This window comes from Microtus ochrogaster, chromosome 10 (genome assembly GCF_000317375.1).
Source record: "Microtus ochrogaster isolate Prairie Vole_2 chromosome 10, MicOch1.0, whole genome shotgun sequence".
Classification (NCBI taxonomy): domain Eukaryota; kingdom Metazoa; phylum Chordata; class Mammalia; order Rodentia; family Cricetidae; genus Microtus; species Microtus ochrogaster.
Genome location: NC_022016.1, coordinates 50,316,206 through 50,323,587, shown reverse-complemented (window position 1 = coordinate 50,323,587; position 7,382 = coordinate 50,316,206). Strand labels below are relative to the sequence as shown.

Sequence of the window (7,382 nt, the reverse complement as noted above, 5' to 3'; positions counted from 1 at the left end):
TAATTCCAGCTCTAGATTAGATTAGATTAGAAGAGGCTGGCCTTCTAGGATATCTGCGTGTGCATTTACACACACACACACACACACACACACACTGAAAAATGAGAAATCTTCAGCAGGACATGGTGGCACACACTTTTAGTCCCAGCACTCAGGAGGCAGAGGCAGGCGGACCTTTGTGAGCTCAGGCCAGCCTGGTCTATAGAGTGAGTTTCAAGCTAGATCCTGTTTCAAGAGAGAGAGAGGGAGGGAGGGAGGGAGGGAGGGAGAGAGAGAGAGAGAGAGAGAGAGAGAGAGAGGGAAGGAAAGATGGGTCTGGGTTAAAAGCACTTGCTGCTCTTGCATTAAATTCTGGTTGATTCTCTGCACCCACTCGGTGGCTCACATCCGTCTGTACGTCTGTAACTCTGTTCCCCAGGGATTCGGTGCTTTCTTCTGTCCTCGTGGGCACCAAACCTTAACTGCTGTGCCATCTTTCCAGACCCTTCCCATGGAGTTTGATACAGACCCAGTTGCACAAGCTAAAGGGGAGAGGAGGTGGTGCACTAACAGAACCAGACGGCCCCTTTGCAAGTTTTGAGGCCAGGTTCTCTGCTCTACACTGTGGCTCCCCAAACCATTTCTCTTGGACTCAACACTTCTGTGTCTAGGACTTTGCCCCACAGACATCCTGTCTAAGCAAAAAACGATGTAGGTGAAAGGTCAGCCAGTGTAGTGCTGTTTGTAACCAAAGATCAGAGGCAGGGAGACGTCTGGGAAATGAGGCAGGAATTAAACCCGGGGTGGGGGGAATCACTCAGAGTGGGCATGAGTGTGTGGTGTGCACACTACAGAGTGTGAGGGACAGAGAGAGCTCCAAACACTAAAGGGGGTTTAGTCATTCGTGTAAATAAAGGGATTAGGGACGAATATACTTAAAGGGCCAGCACACCCAACAAGGTGGGACCCCTAGTTCTAGAGAAAATGATTTCCTATGCCTTCAGGACCCCAGTACCTTTAGGGATACTTCTTGTGGACTGGTTCTGGTTTCACGGCCAAAATCATTCACACTTCCTGTAACTTGACACTCAGATTTTTAAGAAAAATGCTCCCAATTACTTTATCAGGAAGAAAAAACTATTGATTTTATTTCTGAGACAAGATCTCACTATGTAACCCTGGCTAGCCTGGAACTAAAATTTGTGTGTGTGTTTTGTTTGCATCTGTTTGCAAATCATTTGCATGCAGTACCCAAGGAGGCCACAAGAGGGCGTCAGATCTCCCTGAAACTGAAGTTAACAGACTGTACAGCTGCTCTGTGGGTGCTGAGAATTGACCCAGGTTCTCCAAAACAGGCAAGATGCTGAAGCCCCTGTCCCGTCCTATCCTACTCTCTCCAGAGTCCTGTCACATCTCTCCCCGCAGTCCCCCAGAAGCCCCACCTTGCTCGCAGCCCACAGTTCCATTTGGACAGGAGGCCGGGCCTGTACAAAAGCTCCCAGACAGCAATGTGTCCCCAGGGTGCCAAATGTCTGCGCTAGCCAACAGTCCCCAAGGCAGGAAAGTGGAGGAGTCAGTGGGCGTGGAAGAGTCCTCCACTGCTGAGGCTGAAGCAGAGATGGGTCTGGCCTGTGTCTGCCACACTGGAGACTCACTGTAGGCTCGCCACGTGAAGATCCCTGCCAAGGAGAATCTCTGCCAGCAGGTTTCTGGGGCCACTCCCTTTCCCAGCCATTCTGAGGGGCTCAGCTCAGGCTCAGGGTACCTGGGGAGATGTTCCTGTAGCTGGCTCTGTCCAGTGGCTCAGGAAGCAAACACACCCGGCCCGTCTCCATAGAGATGCACACATACCCGGCCTGTCTCCATAGAGATGCACACCCTCCACTTTGAGGCCTTTGCTGGGCCATTTTTCTTTGGAATTCTCAGGCAAGATGCTAAGCCATGTTGTCACAGGAGACACCTGGCTTGTGGAAGCCCCGGCCCTGTCCTTTCCCACTCTCCAGAATTCTGTCATGTCTCTCCCTTCAGTACCCTAGAAGCTCCACCTTGCTCCCAGCTCCCAGGTCCCAGGCCATGGTCCATCAGTCACCGGCCTCAGTCTTGTTGGCCTTTGGACTTCCTCTTTCTTCTGCTGGAAGTCCTCTTTGCTCCTGAGGGCCTAAGGGTCTTCATCCTGGGGTACTGGTCCCAGGAGGACCCACAACCTGGAAAGTCACCCTACACCAAGCCTGGCTGCAACCAAAGTCTTCATCTAGACCCCAGGGTTTCAATACTAGCTTTGCTGTATGTGAGGCCAGGAAGCCTTCAATGGAGCCCAACCTCGACCTTCCAGGGCTACTTTTTTGTTTCTCATTTTGAGCAAAAGTTGGTGGGGAAGTGAAGTGTGAGATAATAGACATTTGGGCAGGCAGGAAGGTCCGGTGGGCCGAGGCACCCGCGGCAGGGAGGCTCAGTGGGCAGAGGCACCTGTGGCAGGGAGGCTCGGTAGGCGGAGGCACCTGTTGCTTAGCCTGATGGACACAAATTCAATTTCTGAGACTCAGGTGGTGGGAGAAGGGAATGGACTCATACTTTGTGTGCTGACATCCACAACTTTCCCTCTCTCTCTCTCTCTCTCTCTCTCTCTCTCTCTCTCTCTCTCTCGTCTCTCTGTCTCTGTCTCTCTCTCTCTCTCTCGGAGATGTATCCAGAGAGGGTATGTGACCAGCTGGTGCCTTGCAGAGATCATGAATGGGTGACCTTGCTGGTGTCCCCTGTTCATCCTTTTTCTTACCATGAGACCTTGAAGGCCTTTCCTAATAACTTCCGGTTCACAGCCTGGCTTCTGAAGCCTCTTGACTTCTGCCAGAGGCTTAAGAGACACTGGCCCAGGAATCCAACCTCACTGAAGACCTTGTTCATAGGATCTGAGACAATTGGACAACATCAAAGGATTCTGGGGGTTCCGTCTGTGTCTCTGGAACATCGAGTCCTTGTCTTGCTCAGTGGCCTGAACTGTGGGAGGTGGTGTCCCCAGTGCTGTTTTCCTGCTGCCTGGGCTGGGGACAGGAGTTGCTGCATAGCAGGACACATGAAGGAAGCACCCAGGGTTACTCCTTCATACCAGCCCTGTGCCACAGATAAGAGCTGACCTGGATTCAGGCCCAGTGCTAGGCGCCTGGGTGGCCTTGGCCGGTAGCACACTGGAAGCTATTTCCTTAGCCACAAACAAATACGATGACAGAACACGCTACAGATGAACAGCATATGTGACGGACTCTGCATGGGGTCGGCAGGCAATGGGGGTCCATGGCTGACCACCACTGTCCTTATGGAATCACTGGGCTCTCAGATATCCACAGTGGAGGGGTGGGTAGTGCCTGAATGACTTCTCCGGGCCGTTTCCCAGAGCCTGGGCCAGACACATCTAAGCTGCCTGAGCTGGGACACATCTTTCCCGGCTCTAGGCCTCAATTTTCCTATCCATAGAGCAGTGGTTGCCACATTCACCTCAAAGGAATGCTCGAGGTTTAAACGGATCATTGAAAAGGCCCTTGTCACCCCTCCGAGCTCACTTCCCTGTGTGCATGGGTTAAACATAGTACCTGTTTCGCAGGATTGTTTGGAGCAAGAGAGGTCCCCATAGCAACTGTTTGGCTCATTGCTTGTCACATGCCAAGCACATTAAGTGTAAACTGTGGATTTGAAAACAAGCTGGGGGGGGAGGATGTGGTGGTGCCCGCAGGCTCAGCACTTGGGAGGTGGAGTCAGGGGGATCAGGAATTTAAGGCCAGCCTTTGCTACATAGTGAGTTCCAGGCAGGAACTGCATGACATTCTGTCTTTAAAAACATACAAATGAGCAAAGAAACACAACAACAAAACCCAAACCCAAACATAAAAAATAAAAGCAAGCAGAGCTTGGCCTTCCTTCCAAAAATGGAAGCTGGATCCATGCGTTTTTGTTGTTGTTGTTGTTTGCTTGCTTGCTTGGTTTTTCAAGACAGGGTTTCTCTGAGTAGCCCTGGCTATCCTAGAACGTACTACTTAAACCCTGCTGGCCTTGAACTCAGAGACCCCCCCAACACCTCTGCCTCCCAAGTGCTTGGACTAAAGTCATGCATCACGATGCCCAGCATGTCTTTAGTTTTTATTCATCCTTTGGAGACAGGGTTGCTTTGTGCTGCTCAGGCTGGCTTTGAACTACTGGGCTCGAACAATCCTACTGCCTCAGCCTTCTGAGTAGCTGGGCTGGCAGGCCTGGCACCTTGTCCCACGGATTTAGGAAATTGGGGGGTTTTGTCTGAACTTGTTGAAGGAGAGGCCGGTTTCACACTATTCCATTAAGGTCATATGCTTCGTCACGGTTCAGAGTGAATACGCATTCTGCAGTTTCCCAGGACCCCATGCCCTTTGACCTAACCCTAACAGTCTTGCTAGATAGTACTGTCATCTCCCTAATACTGAGACCAGAGAGCAAGGTTGTCCAAGGTCACGTGGTTAGCTGGGTAGCACCAGGCTCCAAGCCGGTTAGTGTGCCCCGGGGCACCAGACTCCAGAGCTCGCTAAGAGCAGAGACCCAGCCTTCAAAATCCAGTCTGGGTCTCCATTTTTGTTTGGTACTACGGAGTCTCTGTACATCATAGGAGGTGGCACATGAGGCACCGTGAGCCAGTATTTACCCTGCCTTTAAAAAATGCTCAGGGATGTGCCCACACCTGGAGGGAGAGGTGACAATAGGGAGTGGCTGTTTTGACACTAGAGGTCTAGACAAACCAGGACAGGGGAATTATCCGAGGTCATGGGATGAGACCTCGATAAGCCAGAGAGCAGCTCCCTAGGTAGATCTGGACTACAGTAGCCCCGGGAGAAATAAGCGATGTGGGTTGAGCTCAGAGCCCTGGCTGGGACACTCATTTCACGTCAAGCTCTTGCACTTTGCGGAAGTGGACCAACTTCAGCAGGAGTTTGCAGCCCCATTGCCGAGCCTAGGATCTCTGGACCTCCTATTTCAGACTGTACTGTGTCCACAGGAAGTCCAGGGATGCAGCCGGGAGTGACTCCTCCTGCAGCCCGAGCTTGCATAACGCCAGGCGGGAGGTTGCTGGGTGGCGGAGGAGGCTAAATCCCTGGTGCCCAGCGCCGCCCTCCGCGTTTGGGGTGTGGCCGCCCCCTTATCTGCGACTCCAACGCCGGGACGCAGCAGACAGCTCTCTCCTCTTCTCAGGCCACAGGTAAGGCTGTGCCTGGAGATCCCGGGGCTGGGATGGGAGTAAAGAGGTCCTCCTGCGGGCGTGGGGGTTGGGGGTGTGCTCCTAGCTCTACATGTGAGCGGTGCCCAGTGGCGGAAGTGGAGGAAGGGGGGTCGAGGTCGAGAACAACTGGACCCTGACAGTCAAGTAGGGGAGCACCTCGCAGTAGGGTCGGGAGAGACCACCAGGGGAATCAGCAGCAAGGAGGGGACAGGAAGAAGCAGAGTCCGAGGTCATCCTCCGGGAGGGACAGAGGAATAGTGGGGAACACTGTAGCTTGGGGCGGAAAGCAGAAGTATGGGGGGGACCAGAGGCAGCGTGTCGAGGGGGGAAGAAGGACCAGGACCGGAGCATGGTCTGTGAGCAGGCAGGATGGAGGGAATACTTCAATATAGTCTACGGGAAGATAGGCAAGGGGAGGGGTCTGCGGGAAGATAGGCAAGGGGAGGGGTCTACGGGAAGGTAGGCAAGGGGAGGGGTCTACGGGAAGGTAGGCAAGGGGAGGGGTCTGCAGGAGGTAAGCAAGGGGAGGGGTCTGCGGGAAGGTAGGCAAGGGGAGGGGTCTACGGGAAGATAGGCAAGGGGAGGGGTCTGCAGGAAGGTAGGCAAGGGGAGGGGTCTGCAGGATCACAACCTCACTCAAGAAGGAAGGAGATAATGGGGCAGGAAGGGACATGAGTGTGTGGGGGGGGAGTGTGGAGGGGGTGCAGATCCTGTGGGGAACCCTGAGGAAAGTTCTAGGGAGGTGGGAGGGCCACCAGGTCACAGTATTGGACCCCTCCCTGAATGTCTGAAAGCCAGATTGCCCTAGAGAAGGACAGGGACAAGAACCCATCATCCACAGCACTACCCTGGGAGGTTTTCCCCTAGCAATCCCTGCAGACTCCGCGTCTGCCTCAGGCCGTGTGCTGTGAGGTTTGGTGGATTCTCCAGGCTGGCCTGTACTTGTTGGATATCAGGAGCACCGTGTAGAAGCTCTTGTCAGGAGGACTGTGTACCTCAGGTCCCCGCCCCTGGTGAAAGAGTTCCCTTTCCAGCCTCCACCCCTGTCACAGCCCCTGTCACAGATAACCCTTGCTGGTCAGTGGTGCAGTTCAGGTTCCTGTCCTGTGTCCTGTACTGGTGACTGCAGCTAGCTGGCCCAACCTCTCTGGGCTGTCTCCCCTTTTCAGGATATTCTCCTTGGAGCAGTGGGGTGTCTGAGCTCCGGGTAAGAATTTTCTTAAAAATTACTCATTCCATTCTGGTCACATTTCTGAGTACAAATAGAGACCCACAGCAGTTACAAACACAGACAGTTTTTGTTCCACCCTGGAAGCCACGGGGTGGGGGGTGGGGGACTTTTTCTTTAAACTGGTTGAGCTGAATTGGAGAATCGGTTTGCAGAGAGGGAGGTGACTTGGTTGCTGAGAGATCTGAAGGCCTGCCAGCGCTTGTCCCGTCTACATCCATCCACTGGGTGCCCAGGAGTTGCCTGGAGCTCTGCTTCTGGAGTTAGCATTGGTGTTAGACAAGCATGGGTGCTGTCTTGCCTCTGGGCCTGGAACACCAGGTGGACCTGGGGGTTGAAGTTGTGCAGAACCATATGGGAAGCTGGCTACTGTAGCTAACTGATAGAACACCTAAGGACAAGCATTTGGGGTCCTTCATGGCTAGTCTTTCCCTCAAGACCCCTCTGGAGGCTTTGCCTCCCACACCCCCAGTGTTAACTCTGGCTAGACTTCTGATTGCTAGTCTTTATCTTTGGTAGCTATCACATGGACCTTCTGCCCCCAAGTAGGTGTTAAATTATTTTTTTAAAACTTTTAAATGGGGGGCTGGAGAGATGGCTCAGTGGTTAAGAGCATTGACTGCTCTTCCAAAGGTCCTGAGTTCAATTCCCAGCAACCACATGGTGGCTCATAACCATCTGTAATGAGATCTGATGCCCTCTTCTGGCCTACAGGCAGGATACTGTATAAATAAATAAATAAATCTTAAAAAAAAACTTTTAAATGGAAGGCCCATCAAGACAAAGTTTTTAAAAAATGTTTATTTATTTATTTATTATGAATATAGTGTTCTGTCTTCATATATGACTGCGGACCAGAAGAGGGCACCAGATCTCATTACAGATGGCTGTGAGCCACCATGTGGTTGCTGGGAGTTGAACTCAGGACCTCTGGAAGAGCAG

The 7,382-nt window shown here is 52.6% G+C and overlaps 1 protein-coding gene across 2 annotated transcripts in view; it reads left to right on the top strand.

Annotated features, from left to right (window-relative positions):
* Nucleotides 1-5,056: 5,056 nt before the first annotated feature.
* The window catches only part of Paqr7 (progestin and adipoQ receptor family member 7), an 11,065-nt gene continuing 8,739 nt past the window's right edge, over nt 5,057-7,382 (top strand). The window contains exon 1 of one of the 2 annotated variants that reach the window (XM_005353070.1): nt 5,057-5,191. The gene's annotated coding sequence lies outside the window, so the exon portion shown is untranslated. Of the gene's footprint in view, nt 5,192-5,935; nt 6,420-7,382 lie in introns of those variants that run through there. The other variant, XM_013348271.2, reaches the window with a different exon arrangement.